We start from the raw sequence: 23,529 nt of genomic DNA, 5'->3' as shown, positions 1-23,529 counted from the left end.
CTCTTATGCTTTGAGGTCATTGTTAAGTAAAATAAGGGTGACTGGAACACAAGCACTGTGCTACCACAAGAGTAGATCTGATAACTCAGACGGTTATCAAGTGACTCCTGGGTGGGACTATATACAGCGAGGAAACGCTGGACAAAGGGACAATTCACATCCCAGGTGGGATGGAGTGGGTGATGTGAGGTTCCATAACAACTTTAGAATGATATGCATTTTAAAACTTATGAATTATTTATTTCTGCAACTTTCCTTTTAATATTGTCAGACCACAGTTGAGTGTGGGTAACTGAAATCGAGGGAAGTAAAACAGTGGGGATGGGGAAACCACTGTATTACAGGATGCAGCCCAAGTCCTGAAAGTTGATAGTAACCTCACGTGTGCTTTGTACTTTTCCCCCATCACCTGACAGGGATAACACATCCAGGAACCTATAGTATTCGTGATCCTCTACAGATGGTGTGGGTGCTGGAGGGAAAGTCTTTAATTGCAGTTCCTTCTGACGACGACAATGTCAAACCTGGTGAGTGACAATGTTTGCCTCTTAAAGGATACCAGCTCCACTGGGGATGGGGCTGACCTTGTATGAGCTCGGCTGTGGCCTCTCTTACTTCTGGGCACCAGCTCAGTGTCCACAGGAGGGCAAGAAAGGACAAGGTGGTTCCCTCCCGCAAAGGAAACCCTGTACCTAGAAATGAGGAGTGAGGGATGGGCAGTTCTCCTTACCCAAAGAAAATGTCTTCAACAAGATGGGGTTGTCCACTCAGTCAGCAGTCAACCTTTTCCTCGGAGCTTCTCTCCTTTAAATTTCATCCATTGCTACCCATGTCCTCAGATTAAATTCCTTCACCTTCCACCACCAAACTGCCCACTCTTCTAACTTGGTGTCCTCTCTTCTGGTAATAGGAGAATATCATGCCTCAATGAAGCTGTGGGAAGAAGTCAGTGCAACTCAGCTCTTTCCCTCCCCCTGGGATTCAGTGTTTGATCCCATCCCTCTGTTCCCTGCATATCCCACCTTTGTCTATCTATTTATTGGGTCTTTTCTGTCACTGACAAACATGCTCTGATATAATATTTTCAAGCTTAATACTAAAAAGCTCTTCTTGATGCCAACATTTCATTCCTACCATTGCTCTGTTTTCCTCTATACAATGCACCATGCTATATGCTAACCACAGCCAAATTCCATGGAAGCGTTGACTACACAACCTGTCTCCATTTCCCCTTCTGCTCATGTGTACATCATGTGAAAGAAGCCTGAGGCGGCTGAGGCCAGTGTGATGAGCCCATGGTGCCTTATGAATCTCACGGTCACGCCAACCATCACCTAAGTATAGGAACACACAGGATATATAGAAGGGGTTCAGCCCTAGCCCATTTGTCTCAGTGGATAGAGAGTCAGTCCACTGACAGAAGGGTCCCAGGTTCGATTCAGGTCAAGGGCATGTACTTCAGTTGCAGACTCGATCTCCGGCCTTGGTCAGGGAATGTGTGAGAGGCACCCAATCTATGTGTCTCTCTCACATTGATGTTTCTCTCTCTGTGTCTCTCCTCCCTCCCACCCTCTCTAAAAATCAATTGGAAGATACCCTTGGGTGAGGATTAACAAAAAAAAGGTTCTCCTTCCAGCTGAATGAGCTCCCCTTAAAGGACATTCTTGGAAATCCCACACTACACTTCCACTTAGAGTTCATGGGCTACAACTTAAGGTCTTGTCAAAGTTAGCTGAAGTGTGGTGGGGAATTTTATTTTTATTTTGGGGAAACTGGGCTCTGGTAGGAAGGAAGGAAAAAGGAAATGGGTTTCTACCACCATTCTATGATGGAGCAGTTCTACCCCCTGGCTAATTGGGGGAGCCTTCTGGGAAGACCTGGCTGGTCAGCACCGGGCTGGGAAGAGCAACCGAGTGTTGGCAGGACCAGCCTTTCTGCCTCCTAGAGCTGATGCCTGTTTCCATGTCCCTATTTCCAGCTACTATTTTCTCAGTGCCATGCACAGACCCAAACATCTCTAATGAAAAAGGCAGTCCAATATATCTGGGAGTCCAGGAAGATCTCTGTCTGTTCTGTGCAGAAATTAACGGCCAGCCTACTTTGCAGCTTAAGGTGAGTGGTTGTGCAGCTAATGAGAGAAGTACTGTGACTTTTCATTTAATTTAATATATTACTGAGTAAAAATAACATTTTTTCAACCCTGGATTATTCATTGTAAGGAAACCTGACTTAGTCCCCAAGCCAATACCTGCTCCCTTTGGTATGGGTGTAACACTTTAGTGTCAGAGCATCCTCTGAATGCCAGAAAGAACACCACAAAGGTATTTCAGGAAGGCCAGGACGGCAGCTTCTCCATTCCTCGTCCTCTTTAAATGCCTCCCAGAAACCCTCTGAGATGTTGGGGCACTCCCATGTGAGCTCAGGCCACCGCACACAGAGGAGGGAAGGGCAGATTCTGAGTCTAGACTCTGCAGATTTCATGTCTGTGGTCCCTGCACTGAAAGCAGCATTTATGGTCATGAAGCTTGTTTTTATGCTGTGATGGACGCTGCAATGTGCAGACCCACTGGATACTGGGAATCTCATGAGACTATTCTGAACCTGTAGATGGGTGCCTAGCAGGAGCATCTACGACACTCTGTTCTGGGAAAGATGGTGTTGTCTCAAAGAATCAGAAGTACCTGGTGTTGTGGGATCTCAGAGAGAGCCAAGCTGTTGGGAACCGAAGCGTTGCCTGTGCTGACACCTGGCACCCTCCTCTCATCAGCCCATGCTCATCCCTGTGGGCAAAGCAGTCACTCCTGAGGCCGAGTTAGTTGATCTCCCTCCTCCCAGTAATCCTCTCTGATCGGCCTCTTTCTGCTCCTAGGAGGAAAGCATAATGAAACTGTACAAGGAGAAGGAGGCGAAGAAGTCCTTTCTCTTTCTGCGCGGCATAGAGGGCTCCACCTCCACCTTCCAGTCCGTCGCCTACCTTGACTGGTTCATAGCCACTTCCTCTCAAGCGAGACAGCCTGTCACCCTCACCAAGGACAGGGGAAAAACTTACAATACCAACTTCTATTTCAGTTCTTTGCAGCCTGGGCTGTGGGTGGCTGATTCTGGGACAGAGAACCTCTAGGTCATGGTCCACCTCACACCTGTCAGAATGGCTGTCATCAACAAATCAACAAACGACAAGTGCTGGAGAGGATGAGGAGAAAAAGGAACCCTCCTTCACTGCTGGTGGGAATGCAGACTGGTGCAGCCACTATGAAAAACAGTATGGCGTTTCCTCAAAAACTTAAAAATGGAACTTCCATTTGACCCAGTAATACCACTTCTAGGACTATATCCCAAGAAAACAGAAACACCAATTAGAAAGGATATATGTACCCCTATGTTCATAGCAGCACAATTTACAAAAGCTAAGATTTGGAAACAGCCTAAATGCCCATCAGCAGATGAGTGGATTAAAAAACTGTGGTACATCTACACAATGGAATACTATGCTGCTATAAAAAAGAAGGAATTCTTACCATTTGCAACAGCATGGATGGACCTGGAGAGCATTATGCTAAGTGAAATAAGCCAGTCAGTGAAAGAAAAATACCACATGATCTCACTCATTTATGGATGATAAAGAACATTATAAACTGATGAACAAAAGTAGATACAGAGGCAGAGAAGCATTGAACAGACTGTCAAACTACAGTGGGAAATCTGGGGAGGATGGGAGGGGCAACAGATCAACTGAAAGACTTGTATGCATGCATATAAACATAACCAATGGACACAAGACACTGCGGGGGGTTGGGTGGTGAGGGCATGTGCCAGGGGGTAGGGGAGGCTAGGGAAAGGTCAATTGGGGGAAGAAAAGAGATATATGTACTACTATTTGTAATACTTTAAACAATAAAATAAATATTTTTTAAAAAATTCAAGAATAAATGCATTAAAAGTAAAAAAAAAAAAAGGAGAGACCACCGAGCACTGATGTCCATGCACAGCCCACCTCATGGTCAGCACCCAAAGCCACCTCCTCTAGACATGGACTGGCACACCGCGCCTCCCAATGGAATGTTGTTCCAGTATCAAAGCCGAGAGTCACTTTTAAAAATATATATATTTTATTGATTTTTTTTAAAAATATATTTTATTGATATTTTACAGAGAGGAAGGGAGAGGGATAGAGAGCTAGAAACATCGATGAGAGAGAAACATCGATCAGCTGCCTCCTGCACACCTCCCCCTGGAGATGTGCCTGCAACCAAGGTACATGCCCTTGACCGGAATCGAACCCGGGACCCTTCAGTCCGCAGGCTGACGCTCTTTCCACTGAGCCAAACAGGTTTCGGCTATTTTATTGATTTTTTTACAGAGAGGAAGGGAGAGGGATAGAGAGTTAGAAACATCGATGGGAGAGAAACATTGATCAGCTTCCTCCTGCACACTCCCTACTGGGGATGTGCCGGCAACCAAGGTACACGCCCTTGACCGGAATTGATCCTGGGTCCCTTCAGTCCGCAGGCCAACGCTCTATCTACTGAGCCAAACTGGTTAGGGCCAAGAGTCACTTTTTATTCTTTCCTGATCTTGTCCTATTATTCACTTTGTTGTAAAGTCCAGTTGCTAGAAACCAAGATCAACAGTAATTAATATAAACGTGAGAAGTCCGTCAGAAGACTTACCTGGGCTCCTTTGATATTCACAGGGTGAATTTGAATTTTATTACCCACTGCTGACTCAATGGCCTAAAGCAGTGGTCTGCAAACTCATTAGCCACAGTTTGCCAACCACTGGCCTAAAGCAAACTCCCCCCTAACCTGATAATCTTACTGTTTACTAAACAATCACCTTTGATATGTCTGTTTGCATTACTAAAAGGCAATTGTGTATTCTAGTAAATAAAAGCAGATAGGAACAGAGACTCAGTGGAACTTGACTACTACAGTTGAGTTTTCCCTGGTTTCCCCCCATAATTTCAAAATTATTATTTCTTGTCTTGTGTTTTAATTTGTGCGTCAGCTCTTTTTCCAAGCCTTTGAACCCGAAAGCCATGCTGGCTGTGGCTTTTCACATCCAGTTAAGTCAACATCCCAAATGCTCTTTGTACACAACCCTCTCCTGTTCCTCCCTCCAACCCATGGCCTAGAGGTGTGAATTGTAAACATTTTTGTTCATACCACTCTTTCAATACAAATATTATTTATTAATTTTATACATGTTCATTATAAATATTGGAAATTTACTCCCAAAGAGAAATGTAAAGAATAAGATAAATATGAAATAAAAATTTTACATATTCATGATGAATTATTTTAATACTCATGATGAATTATTAATACCATTAGTTAATAATTTGACACATAGTATATACTTTGGTTAAAGATGAATTGTTAACATATGAATGCAAATTAACAATATGAATGCAAATCAATTCATGTTTCAAAGAATCACTTATATCAGTTTGAATTATTTTTCAGGCAACTTCTCAAAACTCCTTGTTTTTACTTTCTAAAGTGGCTGGAAGTAGGTCAGCTATGACATTTTCTTGTTATTTTTTTGGAATTTTAGTAGAACCTTCAATCAACAGTTTCTTTATTGGGATGTTTTTAAACCCATTGTCCATTTTGTGAGGGTGACTTTAGTTAAAGCCTGTAATGAAATCTACAAATTCATGTCACCAATCACATATAAGCTGCAATTTACTATAATATCCTGGACATGAATGTGAGTGCATTGGGCTCTCCTCTCAGAATACCCTGTCCTTCTTTGCACATGACAAGTGTGATCATCAGGTTTTGCAATGGGTACTGATTGCTAACTAAGTTTGCATTTCTCAGCCAGGCATAATCTGTTCCAAGACCTGTCCTTCTGGCATTACCTCCTGTTGCTTCACTGCCCAGGATTGTTGGTGATAACCCTTGAACCTCACCTTACACCCTGCCTTTTCCTCAGTCATTGCTGTGCTTTGAGAAGTCATCTCTGCTGCACCAGCCTGTTCTGGGGTGCCTAGGACACCTGGGGGAGGACACTTGCAGGGACCTGCTCGGTACTCATGCATGCACACACCTGGAAGTAAGAGGGAGCTGCTCCAGAGGAAACCTTCACCAGTGGGGGATGGGATTGTGTGGGAAATCCTACCTCTCCCATCACTTACTTGGTGGACAGTTCTGAGATGCATTCTATCTACATGGTTCTCAGAGGGTCTCAGCAGGACTTGGTCATAGCTGCCCATGGCAGTGCTGAGCCCAAGAACACATCCTCGTGTTGGCTGCCCTAGCGTTCCTGCTTCCATTTTCCCAGCCCCTACTCCTGTTCGCTTCTCATCACCCTTCATGCAAGCCTTGTCTCAGGCTCTGCTTTCTGGTGTAAACTGAGGCCGAGACAGATTCAGAGTGAGCTTCTTTTCTCTACTAGTTACTCCCAGCACATCGGCTTTCCTCCCCCAACACCTCCTCTCATGCAAACATCTCAGACACGTGCATCCCTGTGTACCTCACTGCCCATATCTCTAACATCTTACATGTCTGAAGTGTTGACTGACCTCTCCTTATTTCCCCAACCAAGTGCAGTATTTGGTCTCCTTTAAGGTCCATAACATTTTGCCTTCTCATGTGACATTTCTTTTGCTAGACTTTGTGCTCAACTTTTTCTTCTTGTATTGGCCCCTTTGCTCTCTTCTCCTCAACCAAATTCTAGGAACATAGAAAACAGAGATTGTGTCTTTTATGCCTATTTACTCCCTTAAAGGTGCCAACTATTGCCTCTTACGTAACAATTTCTCAAAAAATATTGTAAGTGCTTCTTTTATTTTCAACAGATACTGGCAATCTGCCTTTTGATGTGGCTTTTCCAACTTATACTCCCAACCATGTGTTTATCCTTCCTTCCCTAACCAAAACCTACTTTTAAATTAAAAACCATTGTTCATCCAGTGTATAAAGACTATCTTATTGTTACTGTGATTTGTATGCCTCTGAGTACTAGTATGCCATTGACTGCTCAGCACATTCTAGTCTTGGCTTCTAACTTCTCCACCAAAACATTTTTTTGAGCATCACCAATGACATCTCTGTTGCCAAATCCCATGGACATTCTGCTATCCTCATCTTAATCAGTGTTGGACACAGCCTGCTGCTCTGCCTCATTCTTACACTCACATCTAGGGGTGATGGCCACAGAGCATTCCCCAACCCCAGTGGCTTTTCCCTCTCATTCCTCTTCTCCAGTTCCTCCTCCTGTGACTTCAAAAGTTGAAGTTCCCCAGGCCTCATCTCTCCTCTATGCTGTCTCCCTGGATGACATTACTGTTTCTCATGAATGAAAAACTGTCCTGATGGATGGGGCAGTTTGATCTAGCCCAAGGCTCTTGTTGGAATACCAATTTATGTTGTCCCAGAGCATCCAAATAGAATATGTCCTAAGTAGTACCCTCAATAATTGTCCAACATGCCCACTCCCATACCCAGTTACTCAAGACAGAAACCTAAGACTCATCTTTGATTCCTCCTTTTCCTGAAGCCCTACATCCAACCCATCAAGTCTATCCTCTTTTCCCTAAAGAGGTTTATCTTCAAAATACACCTCAGCTCCACCCATCTCTCTCCAATGTTCCTGCCACCCACCACTGCATATAGAGCAACTGCCATCACTCACCAGTCTGTAAATTAGAATCCTGGTTGGCTGTCTCCACCCACTCCTCCAACTATCTGTTAAATCCATTCTTCGTGAATTAGCCAGGATTATCTCTGTAAGTGGAAATTTAACTGTATCATTCCAATATTTAGACTCTTCCAATGCTTCCACTTGCACTGAGAAGGAAATGCAAATCCCCTATTTCTGCCTCCAGCCCCTTTTGCAGCTTACTCTTTCCCTCTTTTGTTCTCTTCAGTCATGCTAATCCATCTCCATTCATTTTTTGAACATGCCAAGCTCCTTATAGCCCCAGAACCTTTGTATCTGCCATGCTCTTATATATCCCTGTTACCTATATTGGTTTCTTTTTATTATTTCTGGCTTCTTCAAGTTACCTCTTCATGTCACCCCCTCAAGAGGCCTTTTCTAACTACCATGTCTGAAGTAAGCTGCTTCCTCTACCTCCTGAACTTTCTATCTCCAGTTTTTTATTGTTTCCTTCACATAACTTGTAATGATTTCATTTATTTGTCTTTATCTTTCTTTACTTCCTCCTTTTATTATAAAGTTCCGGATTGCCAGGAAGTAGCAGTTGTCTAGTTCATCATTATATCCCCAGCCCCTAGCACAGTGTCTGTGTTTAATAAATACATGTTGAATAAATAAATTATTCATTAATAAATTGATCAGTGAGTGAATGAATGAGGATCTGACCTCCTCCCCAGGCAGCCAACCCTCCTTAGCAGGACTAGCCTCCTTCGGAATAAAACCTACCTTCCTGTTCCTAAGCCTTGATGTCACAGAGAAGGGAGCGCCAGTGTCCACAAAGTTCTTCAGCTTGTGAAGGCAGCTCTTTGGACCTCTTTTTTCCTTGTTGTTAATCCTCACCTGAGGATATTTTTTCCATTGATTTTTTTTTTTAAGAGAGAGTGGAAGGGGTGGACAAAGAAGAGGGGGTGAGAGAGAAACATTGACATGAGAGAGACACATTGCTTGATTGCCTCCCACACTCCTCAGACCAGGGGCAGGGATGCAACCCAGGGACATGCTCTTGATCGGGAATCAAACCTACCAGTCTCTGGTATGTGGGCCAATGCTCTAATCACTGAGCAACACTGGCCAGGGCTCTTGTGGCCTTCTTTAATGTCCGTTCTCCTCTGACGGAAACTGCCAGAGGGAGAAGAGTGCTTCCCCACTCCTGATGTCCCCTTCTGTTACACACCTGGCCTTCTTCCCCGCCCTCACCCATCTACCCAGTGCGCACCTATCATCCTCCCTCTCTCACAGGTGCCACACTCTGTGATACATTATGTGCTCATCCTAGTTATTAGAACCTGGGGTCGTGTGGCCCAGCCGCTTCTTTTTTTTTATATATATATTTTTATTGATTTTTTACAGAGAGGAAGGAAGAGGGATAGAGAGTTAGAAACATCGATGAGAGAGAAACATCAATCAGATGCTTCCTGCACACCCCCTATTGGGGATGTGCCTGCAACCAAGGTACATGCCCTTGACCGGAATCGAGCCTGGGACCCTTCACTCCGCAGGCTGACGCTCTATCCACTGAGCCAAACCGATTAGGGCACCCAGCCGCTTCTTACCTGCCTTCTGACGGGAGCCAACTGAACGGAAGAAAGTGTGCATTCTGCTCTGCTCCTCTGTGACCTAGGTTCTCAAGGCTCATCCTCACACGAGGAGATGCGACAGTACCGCTGCCAGTCACTGGATGTGAGTGAGTCTCATGGTCTTACTCTGTGTTTCATTGGTTTGCAGAAAGGAATCCACACTCCCCAATATCAGCTTTATCAATGATAAACTTATCATTCAACAATACATATTAGATTTTTGTCTTTTAAAAAGTAATTTATCTTTATCATTGAAAGTATTGCAGATGTCCCCCTTTGATCCCCCCCACCCAACAGTTTGTCTTAATCCTCAGTTGGTTCATAACTCAAGTGGGAAAGACAGTGTATTTATTACCCCTCCTCTTAAACAACTAACCTGGCAAAAACTGTTCTCAACTCACTGCCAGGGTCATGGGTGTCCCACTCCAGAGAGACCTTGCATTGGGGACAGCCTGAAAGGACAACGGAGCACAGCAACACAAGAACACCGGTGAAGGGGGCGGCTGGACCTAAGCCGGCAGCCACACGAATGCTGGCCACTCCTCTGGAATATCACGACATATGCTTGGATCTGCTGTCAGGGTCAACTGCCAAGGTCCCATGACTGATTCTCACCTGACCCTGCCCCTCAGCCTAAACCACCAGGAATAGCTCTGCAGGTTGACAGCATCAGGTTGCCATGAGGGGGACTGTCTCCCTGGATCTGTGGCTATCTCGCCAGACAAAGGAAGAGAGAGTTATTGTCAGAACTGGGGCAACGGTAATGTTCAGGCACAATTTAAAGCAGTGTTTCAATGGGCCCAAAGCAGAGGGGATGTGTGGGAAGGGGTTGTATCAGGTCAGAGTGTGAAAGGACCCAGGCCTGTGTTCTCTGAAGGCACAAAGCGAAGCAGACATAGAAGGCTGTGTCCAGACCGCTGCCTGGACCTGTGCTCAGGGTGGAATCGAGGCTGCTCTTATGTGTTCATGGGACTCATAATTCAAACTGCTATAATTCTAACACCACATTTCGGAGAGTCCATGGTTTTAAAGAACAAAGTCTCTTAGAAACTGAGAAAGCGGCAGTCACTCAAAGAAGGGAGATGTTATGGCACTTGGGAGAAGCCTTGCTTCCTGTTCATGTGCTGCTGGCTGTGTCTGTGTCCTGCCGTCTAGCCAGTGAACGGCTGGGAGGGTTTACTCTCTCACTGCCCACGATGTCTCTCAGTGGAGCTCCTCCTCTTATTCCCGAGTGGAACGTGAAGCTCAGGAAGACCTATGAAGCCTGGGAGAGCACACACATGGAAAGCAGACCCACCAGCAGTCATGGGCTCTCTCAGCCTGCAAGACCACAGGACACGGAGGCTTTTCCAATCACCAGCTCCTCTGACCCAACCACAGGGCTGAAGGGACTATTCTGTGATGGGCTGGGAGGTGAACATCACAGAAGGTGTGTGGGTCCACTTGATTAGAACTTGCTGTGTCCCTGCCCTAAATGAGCATGCCCTCCTTGTCCCACTCAGGACAGCAAGCGACAAGTCAGGGGATGACATTGTCCTCTCTCAGAGCTCAGTGTCTCTGGGCCTGTCTGCTCCCAGAGGGCCCAAGGCCACTTCAGAGCCAAATTTCTTCGATGCCTGTCTTCTCTGTTTCCAGCTCTGCTGTGAGGAGCACATAGAGTCCCAGAAACCTGCTGCCCAGTGAGAAGCATCCATCCCTTTGATGGCGGCACAGGTCAAAAGCACAGCAGAGCTTGGGCTCAGAGGCCCAGACCCTGGTGTGGATCAGCGTCTCCGGCTCCTGTGGACATGGCCCACTGTACTCTGACGGGCTCAGGCTTGGCTTCTGAGCCTTTAGCCACAAAAGCACTTGGAAGCTCCTCTTTCTGGAAAGTGGCTTCCTGGTGGGGCTTTGGGTGGGCAGTGACAGTGCAGCACAGGTCAGACTCCTTAGAGCTACTCAAGGAAGAAATCCCCAACAGTAAACACAAAGGTAGGAAGTGACAGGGAGGTTTTGTGGAACTGTCCTGAGTCAGGTCCTGGGGCCTGTGCTGTCTGGTCCTGGCAGCTGCTTGGGGCTGGCGGGGAGAAGGGGGGAGGAGGGAAAAGGGGGTGATCGGAGGGCTGGATGAAGGTGTCTGGTGAAGGTGTTCCACCTGCTGGTCCTGGCTCCTCGGGGCCCAGCACAGGCCACCTCTGCGGGCCTCTGGCCCTTGAAGGAGGATTCAGAGCCCTCAGCTAGTAATCCAGAAGAGAGAGGCATGTTCTCCAGGGCAGAAGCCTGGCCTGCAGCTTTCCGCATCTCCAGTGCCTGGAAAGTGTGAGGTGTCCTGGAGGTTTATGAAGATAGAGACTCCAGCATTCCCTCCACCAGCAGAGATAAATGGAGTGTGGGTGCCATGCTGGGAAGCAGCGAATGGAGATTCCCACTCCACTCAGAGCTCTGATATGCTCAGGGTGGGTGGTTCTGGTGACTCCACATGGAGAAGCCTGATGTGGGCAGAAGGCTTGGACCATGGGGTTTTGCTCCAAGGGATCAGTGGGTCAAGTGATGAGACATTCAACCTGGAAAGAGTTTGGGCACAACGCAGGTCCCTCTGTGGTGCTTGGTGACAGGAGAGGCAAGTAACACTGGTGGTCACATTCTCTCAACAGCTACACACCCACCTCCTGAAATCAGAGACCAGCATGCCCCAGAGAGTGCGGATCCTCACCCCAGCGCCTAAGAACTCTGCCTCTCCTCTCCTCGAGTTTTGTCCCCAACATCTGGCCTGGTATCAAGAAGGGAACAACTTTCTTGGAGCCAAAACAGCATCCCTCAACCCCCTACCTCACATTCTGAGAAAAATGACAACAAAGTTGTGTCACTTGGACAGGGACATTGTTTGGGAACCAGATTGATACCTAGTGGAAAAGGCGAGTATATGCAGCAGAAGCTCAAGTCATGATTGCAGACAAGGGGAAAAAATGTTTTGATATTTATACCTAGAAGATTTGATTGCTCTTGTAAATGGGTTAGAAAGGGAAATAGCCAAGAAGAAGAAAAACCCAGGGCCACAGGAAAGGGACTTTGCTGGGAGGTGCCTGGGGCTCCTTTCCTGAACGACCTGAGGATTGGGCTAAAGAAGGACAATGGTGGCCTCGGGGGTGTGGGTACTCGGGGAAGGTGTGGCCGGGCTCTATTATTTGTAGTTTTGCATTTTTTAATTCTATCTGATTTTAAAGCAACATACACATATCACTCTGATGAAAATGAACTAAAATAGTCTGATTCTGGGCTCTTGTTTTCTCATCTGCAACATGGGTTTTTGTGTGTTTTTTTTCCACTGGGGAGGGAACTGAGTCCCCTTTAAGGAGATAAACATAGAAAATTGGGAAGGTTTATCCAAGTCACAAACCATGGCATCTTTCCTCTTTCCTCTCACCAACATCTGTGAATGCACTTGAGAGCTTCAAGCCAGTTCTCCATGCCCAGGTGGGAAGTTCTGCCCCTATCCCTGGCCTTCCTGGTGACAAATGATGAGTGGTAGCTCAATGACATCTCCTGACCCCAGAAGAGTACATTTCTATGGGTGCCCAGACAGGTCATTCTCAGTCCTGCAGAGGCCATGAGCCAGAGAATGAGTAAGCTCCTGACCCTACCCTGAGTGCCTCATCCTGACTTCTCAAAGCCGAGAACCCAGGAGCCATTCCTGTCCTGGTTTAGAGAGAGGTGGATGATGTGGGAGGCCCAGCTCTGGTGATTCAATCCCAGGAGGCTCCATCTGAGCCACAAAACCTAGGGTTGCGCCTGGGCTGATGGCCTGCCCTGCCTCTCTTTCTGGGTACCAGACCCAGTGCCTTGTGAATCGTGAGGCTTTATAGTCTGCCTGGTGGGAACAGGTATTGCTCCCTCTAATCCTCGGGTTTTTTACCTGCATCTTTGAGTAGGTCCCTCACCTGCATGCAATGCTCAGGACTCTGGTGATTTTTGCAATGGGGACCCTCCGTAGGCCTCCTGGGTTCTCTTCCATGAAGATGCCCCCTCTCTGCACTCTGTCTGTGATCCCTAACTACGTTTATCTGTTGACTCTCAGCTCCGTCTCCTCTACTTGGAGAGAATGCTGGGATTTCTCCTCCAAAGCTGGGTAATTAATGGGAGCACTGTCCTTTCCTGGCTGATGCTCAGTGCTTTCAGACCATTGTTTCTCAGGTTTTATCTCCTCCTCCTCCTCCGCCTCCTCCTTCTTCTTTGAGTAGATTCAGGTGGGAAGTTAACTTTGGTTCTTGTTACCCCATCTTTCTGGAAGTGGATACAGAAGCCAAGTTGCATGCATAGAAGGAATTCCCGGTTAGCCTCTGTGTGACATGGTACAGCCAGGCTCCCTATGTACCTGACAAACTGGTCTTCTCAGGATTTTACTGTGTAGCTGCAGAGATCATTCACATGCAGATGAAGCCGTTACCAGAAATACCAGATCGAAGTTAGGATGCAGGTGATAATGCCAACTGATGTTCATAGCCTTCTGGTCTAATTTATTTAAAGCACATAAAATTGGTCCCCAGTTAGGTCTTATAGACCTAACATGCTGAATAATAAACATAAACTTAAAAAATAAATTTGGATACTTATGTAAAAATTTAAGTAAACCATTGAAGAATAAAAATAGAATTGTATGCCTCTGACACATTATCAGAAAATGAAGTGAAACAAACAAAAAGAATAAATCAATTAAACAAAAAGTATGAATATAACAAAACCAAAATTATGGGAGGCAGAAAACCTAAAATAAAATGATAGAATAAGCCCAAATATGTTAACAATCTCAATAAAAGAAAATGGATTAAATTTATTATTCAAAGTGGCACACTTTTAAAAAGCACATGTGAAGACGCACTCTTAATTCTTATGTTGAAATAACAGGAGTAAGACTAAACTGTTCCCAGCAAACTGGGGCATATTGGTAGGGATTAGGGGTTGGGTGGAGGCTAGATTTGGCTATAAAGGAGGCCTTGTATGATGGAATATTTCTGTATTAAGATTGCATGGAGGTTGTACAAAGCTACAGGATGGTTGCATTGCAAACAAATGTGTGTGTGTGTGTGTGTGTGTGTGTGTGTGTGTGTGTGTGTGAATAGAGAAGTCAGTTTTCCATAAAGACATAATAATCTCAAATGTGTGTGCTCCTAATAGCAGGTCTTCAGAATGCAGCAAAAATTAATGGGATTGAAAGGAAAAAGAGACTTATCTCCAATGATATTCAGAGAATTCAACACTCCTTTCTTCATAATTGCTAGAACAAGTAGACAGAACATCACATATAAAAGACCTGAAAAACACTGTCAACCAACTTGACCTAATTGACATTTATAGAACAGTCTTCCCTCAAACAGCTGAATACACTTTGTTTTTCAATGCACACAGAATATTCACCAAGGTAGATCATATTCTGGGCAGTAAAACTAATCTCAATAAATCTCAACAGAATGGAGATTACACAAAGTGTATGCTCAGGCCATAAGTGAATTAACTAGAAATCAATAACATTTCAAAGCTTACTACAAAAGTGTAGTAACCAAAATGCTGCGATACTGTCATATATAGACAGACATATAGGCCAGTGGAATAGAATACAGATCCCAGAAATAAACCCACACATATGGTCAAATGATTTTCACAAGAGTGTCAAGACCATTCAACAGGAAAAGGACAATCTTTTCAACAAATAATATTGGGAAAACTGGCTATCAACATGCAAAAGAATAAAGTTGGACCCTTACTTAACACCATTTACAGAAATTAACTCCACATGGATCAAAGACCAGAATGTAAGAGCTACCCAATAAGACTTTTAGAAAAAGACATAGGGGAAGAGCTTCATGTCATGGGATTTGGCAATGATTTCTTGGATATGACACCAAAGGACAATAAAAGAGAAAATAGATAGATGAGACTACATCAAAATAAAAATTCTGTAATCAAATGTCCTTTAAATGAAAGAATGAAAAGATTTCCACTGATTGGGAGTCTTTTCTATATCTGTTAAGAGGTTAATATCCAGAATATACGAAGAATTCCTATAACCTAACAATAAAACAACCATATTAAAAAACCGGCAAAGGACTTGAATAGTCCTTTGAATTTCAACAAAGAAGATATACAATGGCCAATAAAAACTTGAATCAGTGCTCAACACACTAGTCATTAGGGAAATGCAAATCAAAACCACAATGAGACACCATCTCAACTTGTCAGGATGGGTATTAAAAACCACAAAACAAAACAAAAAAATAAGTGTTGGTGAGAATGTGGAGAAAATGGGGCCCTTGTGCATGGTTGGTGGGATTGTAAAATACAGTCACTGTGGAAAGCAGTGTAATGGTTCTTAAAAATATTAAAAATAGAATTACTATATGATCTGGCAATCCCAATTCTGGGTATATATACCCCAAAATTTTGAAAGCAGGGACTCAAACAGATATTAGAACGCCCATGCTTGTATCAGCATGACTCACAACAGCCAAAAGGTAGAGGCAACTAAAGTATCCATTAATAAATAAAAGGAAAAGAAAAAAAATAAACTAAAACAAAGAAAATAAATAAATAAAAAAAGAAAAATAAGGTGTGGTTTATCCATACAATGGAATGTTATTCAGCCTTAAAAAGGAAGGAAATTTCCATACATGCTACCACATGGGTGAGGATATTTTGTTGAGTGAAAAAAGCTAGTCACATGTACACCCAAGGCTGAATTATTTCCCGTATATGAGGTACTTAGAGTAGTTGAATTCAGAGACAGAGGTGGAATGGTGGGTGCCAGGGACTGGGGATGGGCGATGAGGAATTATTGTTTAATGGTCTCAGAGGTTCAGTTTCGCAAGATAAAAGCTTCTGGAGATGGATGGTGGTGATGGTTGCACACAGTGTGAATGTACTTAATACTGCTGAACTCTATGGTTAAGATGGCAAATAATATGTTTATTTTACTACAAATATCCTACCAGTATACAATAAAAGCCCAGTGACCATAACGGCAGAACGACCAGAACAACTGCTCGACCAGTCACTATGAGGTACACTGACCACCTCTTGGTTCCTTTCCTCTGCCAGCAGGCTCCGATCGCCAATGGTGATGGGGACCCAGGATGGGTGGCGGGGGATGCGGGTAGCACCAGGCCAAGGCCTCTCCCCCTGCCCGCCACGCCCCGCCCCCCCCCCCCCGGTCACCCCACACAGAGAGGGCAACCGGCGGCTGGGATGGAATTGGAGAGCGGGCAGGAACAGCCGACCTTTCGGTCCCTCCCCCAGCCATCAGGGTCCCATTGCAGGATGGCCAATGGGGAACTGGAGTGGGTGGTGGTGGGGGGTGGGGCTGGCTGTCAGCAGCTGGGGAAAATAGCCCTGGTCACAGGCTAGGCCTAGGGACTGTACCTGCACATGATTTCATGCGCCGGGCCTCTAGTAGTAATAATAAATTAGAAAAGACATATGTACAAACACATATGTGATAATTATTATCAAACACACACTCACACACACAATCCTATATAATAAAAGGCTAATATGCAAATTGTCCCCTCGACCAGGAGTTCGGCCAGCAGGCAGGCCGGCCAACCGCCCATGTCCCTTGCCCCTGGCCAGGCTGGCCAGACCCCACCCATGCATGAATTCATGCACCGGGCCTCTAATATAGCCTATCTACGGTGTTTCCCTGAAAATAAGACAGTGTCTTATATTAATTTTTGCTCCCAAAGACATGCTAGGTCTTATTTTCAGGGGATGTCTTATTTTTCCATGAAGAAGAATATGGTACACATTTATTGTTAAATGAAAATAAAGGAAATTTATTACCTGTATACGGTATGGTAGTACGGTAGTTGTCAACACAAACCAGACAAACTGTGAATCCTACAGTATCAAAAATTTACTCATTTATTCAATGACAATCATGTCATCATCTTCTGGAACATCATCATAACAATCCAATTCCTGAATTTCCTGGTGAATTTCTTGTGACTCCATTTCTTTCAGAATCAGTGGACCAAATCTCTCATGTTTAGCAATAGCACTGTCTTTAAATGAGTACTTCTCGTCAAGGTAGCCTGCTCGCAGTGCATTTGCAATGCAACTGTCAGTGATTTTCTCCCATGAATTCTTCACCCAAGTCACAACTTCTTGCAGTTTAGGTTTCACAAAGTTTCCACGCTGATTTCTCTCCATTCTAGTTTCAATGTAGTCATTAATTTCCATGCGCAAATTGTCTTTGAATGGCTTGTTGATTGCAATATCAAGAGTCTGGAGATAGGCCGTCATTCCTGCGGGAATCATTATCTGATCTATTTTTCTTTCGTGAAGAAATGTCTTCATGTCTTTAGCGCGGTGAGTGCTGGCTGCATCCCAGACTAGCAGACCTCTTTGGCTCCCTCGCATAACAAGCGGCAACATTAAATATACCCACTTCCTTATAACTGCTTGTGTGGCCCAGGCTTTTTCAGTTTCAAGAATAAAAACGCCCAAAACACGTTCAATCTTTTCCTTCTTGCCCTTAGAAATGATTAAAGGTGGGATTTTAGTGCCATCCAGACGAATTGCCAAAATACAGGAAACACGTGCACTTTTGTAAGCAGTGGAGGGAATGTACGCTAAGGAGGCACCCTGCTGTTCAATTGTTGTTTGAGATGATTGGCCCATAAACACTGCAGTTTCATCCACAGCAATCATGTTGGAAAGATTGTATTTAGAGAAGTCAGCATCATCAATAAAGGACTTGAATGCAAGTGCTCGCTTAATAACTTGAGTATCTTCCAACCTAAACAATGTTGTAGATCTTCTTAAAGACAGTTCACTTCGCTGAAGGAAATTATCCAGCCAGTGTTGTGATGCTTTGAAGTCTTCGGGGGCTATGTCAAACTGTGGTGCCATTGAAAGGGCAAATTCTTGAATCTGAGCCCTATTCACATCCAAAGCCTTTGCTCTCCTGTCAACAACCCATTCACAGATCAGGTCTTCCAGCTCAGAAAATAATGGTTGCCAACCTGATCCACACTTGCGCTTTTTAGCATTTCCCTTGTCCACTTGTTCAATGAGGTTATCATACTCTGCTCGCCATTTTCGGACCAATCGGATACTCAACATCTTCTCTTTGCAGAAAGCAGTAAGATTTTGGCCCCAAGAGTCTTCCACGATTCCTTTCTCGTACTCCACGGAGTAGCTTTTTCTTTTTGCACTCATTTCTAGGGGTAAAAAAAAAGGAATTGGGGTATCAAGGTGGGGGGAGGGGGATCACTCAAAATGACACAGGGGGGATCAGAGGGGGGAATCAAAATGGCACAGGAGAATCAGAGGGGGGATTACCATTTTAGTAACCCCTTTTGATCCTCCTGTGTCATTTTGATTGCCCCCTCTGATCCTCCTGTGTCATTTTAAGTGATCCCCCTCCCCCCACCCCTGTGCCACTGAACACCTTCACCAGACATCCCCCCTACCCCTTTATCAGACATTTACCCCCTGGGGCCTGCCTGGGGACTGTCACTGGGCTTGCTGGGGCCAGGATCTGGGCTGGAGCAGGGTCTGCCACTGACTGAGAACCTTCAGTCATCATGAAGGCGGCTGCGAGCATCAGGTAGTGTCACCAGAGACAGACCAGCACTCACCACCTTTGCCGCATCCCATCCGCTCTAATCCTCCTGTTCTTCTACACGCATCTGCGAAAGTCTCCTCCTCTCTCCCGCCCCGCGCTCACCGCTCACTCCGACCTCCGCTCCGCCTCCACACAGCAGTGACGTCAGGACTCCGCGTAACGTCACTGGTTGCTAGACGCCAGTCAGGGCGGCCCTAGCAACCAGTTTAGGGTAAATTAATTTTCATTCTGAGACAGAGCCCGGGGGCCTTATTTTCGGGGATGCCTTATATTTCACTCAGAAGGAAACATGTAAGTAGGTCTTATTTTCGGAGGATGTATTATTTTCGGGGAAACACGGTCATAAATTATGCAAATTGACCATACTTCCGCTACACCCACAAGCCATGCCCACCAGCCAATCAGGAGCGAGTATGCAAATTAACCCAACCAAGATGGCTGCAGCTACGGAGAGAGCAGGAGGCTTGGGTTTCCCCAGCAGTGGAGGAAGTCAAGCTTTCTGCCTGCCCTGGCGGGCCCAGGCCTCCACTCAAGGCTACAAAGTTTCAATTATAGAAGATAAATAAATCCCTACAAAAATGGCAGTAGCCATGGAGCTGGAGAGATTAGGAGGCTTGAGTTGCCCCCAGCAATGGAAGAAGCCAAGCTTTCCACCTGCCCTGGCCTGCCTTGGCCTCCGCTCCGCTCAAGGCTACAAAGCTTCAATTGCAGAAGATAAATAAATCCCAGATCCCAAGGCCTCTGCTTGGGTCACTAGGGGGCATGGCTGGCCTGCAAACCATCACAGGCCCCTCACCCAGGCCTCCCCATGCCCCAAGGGAACCCCCACCCTGATCCAGGACACCCTTCAGGGCAAACCAGCCAGCCCCCACCATGCACCAGGCCTCTATCCTATCTAATAAAAGAGTAATATGCAAATTGACCATCACTCCAACACACAAGATGGCTGTCCCCATGTGGTCAAAGATGACTGCCCCCATGTGGACACAAGATGGCCGCCACAAGATGGCCAGCAGGGGAGGGCAGTTGGGAGGGACCAGGCCTGCAAGGGAGAGCAGTTGGGGGTGATCAAGCCTGCAGGGGAGGGCAGTTAGGGGTGACCAGGCCTGCAGGGGAGGGCAAACAGGCTGGCAGGGGAGCAGTTAGGCATCAATCAGGCTGGCAGGGGAGTGGTTAGGGGGTGATCAGGCTGGCAGGCAGAAGCGGTTAGGGGCAATCAGGAAGGCAGGCAGATGAGCAGTTGGGAGCCAGCAGTCCTGGATTGTGAGAGGGATGTCCGACTGCCCGTTTAGGCCCGATCCAGGTAGGATCGGGCCTAAACGGGCAGTCGGACATCCCTCAAGGGGTCCCAGATGGGAGAGGGTGAAGGCTGGGCTGAGGGACACACCCCCCTGTGCACGAATTTTGTGCACTGGCCCTCTAGTATTAATTAAAAATGAATGAACAGTCCCTGATCTGGAGGAGCTCATGAAAGAGGATGATCCCACCTCTCGGTGCCAGCATCACTCAGAGGAAGGAGGGCTGGGCCTCCCCTGGGGGAGCCTGTGCAGCTCTCCTTGCCTGTGTGGTGCTGCTGTTGGGGACTCACTGCTCCTTTGTGGAGAGAGACAGGAAACAGGAGGAAAGACCTGGTAGCTGTTTGGAAGACATGCATGCAGTGTGGCCCGCCCCATCGAGGCTGGCTGAGAGCACCCTCTTTGGTGGGTCACAGCCGTGCACGCAGAACCTGCACTCTGGTGTACAGGCAGGGATAGTGCAGTCTGACCAGCTTGCTGACCTTCCACGTTAGGCTTGTTCCAATGGCATGCCCAGCTCCAGAACCTGCTCAAGTCCTCCCTTGAGGTCCAGCCATGGCCAAACCTCATAACTCTGAGAGGCGAGACCTTGGGCTCTGGAGGCCTCTGAGGAGCAGCCAAGGGAACCCCTGGGCCTGCCCTGGAGGGTCTCTCACCGGGGTCTGAGGTGAGGAGGTGGTGGGTGGCTCTGGCACTGCCTTCAATGACTCAGTTGACAGCAATTGCCTGTGTGTGTGACACATGGAGCCTCACCCTGCCTTGTGGGTTACCCACAGAGCTCCCCATCCCAGCTTGTAGAGCAGCCCTCCCCAGCCCACACCCAGGAAGATGTCATGGTACTAAGCAAACACATCCGGGCTCAGCCCTCAGCTGCAGCGCCCTGACCCACAGCCTCCCTGTAATTTCACAAAAATCCTGTGTTTCTCAACTGTGCTGTGAGCGAAGTGGCACCTCTCCTCTGTCGCTCCCCACAGTGACCCTAGGCTGTGTCTGGGGCTAGGACTGGGGAGGGGGAAGTCCCTGTCCGCTGACTGCTCCCTGGAGGCCATGTGTCCTTGCATCACCGCCATCTCTCCCATGCCCACTAACAAAGTCTCCGCAAGGAGCGGATAATTCTCTGTGCCCTGAGGCGGCCACTCTGTCTTGGTGGAGCCTGTGTCTCTGGCCCAACTCTGTTGGTCTCCATGGTCTTTCCTGAAGCCTGTCCTTCTCGGGGAGCCATTGGTCCTTCCTGCACACAGACTCTGGGCAGGGAGATCGGCCGGTCTGCCCTCACTCTCTGCTGCTTGAATCTCTAAGCTCGCCATGGTGTATTTGTTCGCCTTGGGGAGTGGGGTGAGTCAGTGTGGAATTTAACTGCCAGGGCACCAATACCAGCTCCATCTGTTACTCATCTGTACCTTGTGTGACTTACCCTCTCCAAGTCTCATTTTGTCTCACCAGTGAAATGGGACGAGAATTGTGCGTACCTCGCACATTGTGGCACAGTGTCGGCACCACTTTTGAGCGAGTGCCTGACAGCGAGTGTGTGCACACGTTAGCCTTCCCTGTGAGTAATCTGAAAGCCCCACCGCATATGCCGCAGTTGGGCAGCCAGCCGAGCCGGCCTCCTCCCCGTCTGGGGCAGGTGAGACGTGTTAGCAAGTATTTGGTCTTGAACCAGCCTTAGATTTAGGTCAATGTGAACCTGGTCTCTGCCACATTCTCAGTGTCCTCTTGACACACCTGGGAGGAGTGCAGGAGGAGGGGACACATGGGGTGCAGTGAGCAGGTGTCTGTGGGTTTGTGCTAAGTGCTGACCCTGCCTTTTACTGCCTCTGACTGATCCTGGAAGTGAGTGGGACAGTACTGTCCTCTTTAGGGAGAAACAAAAACAAGGCAAGAGAAATCATCAGATCAGAGCGATGAAGCGTTTCCCAAGGCCCCGCAGCTGATGGTGACAATGATGACGATAAAGCTGACATTTAAACCCCTACTATGTACCAGGCACTGTTCTAAACACTTTACATGACTCACTTAATCTTTTTTGTTGTTAATCATTACCTGAGGATATTTTTTCCCTTGATTTTTTTTTTTGAGAGAGTGGAAGGGAGGGGGAAAGTCAGAGCAAGAGAAAGATCGAAATGAGAGAGACACATCAACTGGTTGCCTCCCACACATGCCCCGACCAGGGCCGGGGATTGAGCCTGCAACCCAGGCATGTGCCCTTGACCAGAATTGAACCCGTGACCCTTTAGTACGTGGACCAAGGCTCCAACCACTGAGCCAAACCGGCTAGGGCAACTCACTTAATCTTAACAACAACCTCTGAGGAAGTACTATTTTGTCCCCATTTTACAGACAATTGCAAAACACAGAAAGGCTAAATAACTTGACCAAAGACACATGCTAATAAGTGACAGATTTAGGACTTGAACCACGATAGTCTTGACCAGCATTCAGCAAACTTTTTCTTTAAAGGGCCATGTACTAACTATCTTAGGCTTTACAAATGATGCAGTTTCTGTCACAAACATCAACCCTGTCATTGTCGCACTGATGCAGCCATAGACTATGTAAGCAAATGAGCTCAGCTGTGTTAGATGTGTTCCAATGAAACTTCATTTATAAAACAGTGGGCCCGTCTTAGCCTACACACCACAGTGTGTCCACCCACCGTCTTAATTCCACATTAAGAGGGTGAGGACCCAAAAGCATCAAAGCTGTCTGAGAAATAAAGTCATAATTGTGAACAAAATGTTGACAGTTCTCTGGCCTTGTCAATGTGATAGTGTACAGTTCATTCAGTTCGATGCAACATTATTTATTGAAGACAGACTGCACACCAGGCACTACCTTCCATGCTTGAACAAAACAGACTGAACCCTCACCCCTCAAGCCCTCCACCCATTAGCTTATCTTCCAGCACAGCCAGGCGGGGAGCTGGTGAATAATATTTATCACAAGTGCACACAATATACAGCTGAGTTATACAATGTCCAAATAGTGAGGTCTGGAGAGAAGCAGATCACAGTGAGGGATGTGGGGGCAGGAGGAGAGGCACAGGAAGGCAAGTCGGTCTCACTGAGAAGGTGACATTTCAGCCAGGACTTTAAGGAGGTAAAGAGGTGACCCCTGTGTGTATCTTAGAGAAGAGCTCTCCAGGCAGAGGGAACAGCCAGTGCAAAGGCCTTGAGGTGGGAGCAAAAGGCCTTCATGGTCTGGGGGTCTCGCACAGGTGGCAAGAGGATAAGGCCAAGAGCTAACAAGAGCCCGATTTTGTGATCCCAGAAAGAGCAAGCAGGAGGCTGTCGTGCCTTTATGATCTGGCCTCTATCACATCATGCTTTTAAGAAGCAAGTTGCCAAGTTCCCTACTCTCAGGGGAAGGGACCCAAGCTCCACCTCTTGAA

Source organism: Plecotus auritus (genome assembly GCF_963455305.1).
Source record: "Plecotus auritus genome assembly, chromosome: 8".
Lineage (NCBI taxonomy): Eukaryota > Metazoa > Chordata > Mammalia > Chiroptera > Vespertilionidae > Plecotus > Plecotus auritus.
The sequence above is the reverse complement of the archived record's forward strand: the minus strand, read 5'-3'. Positions refer to the sequence as shown.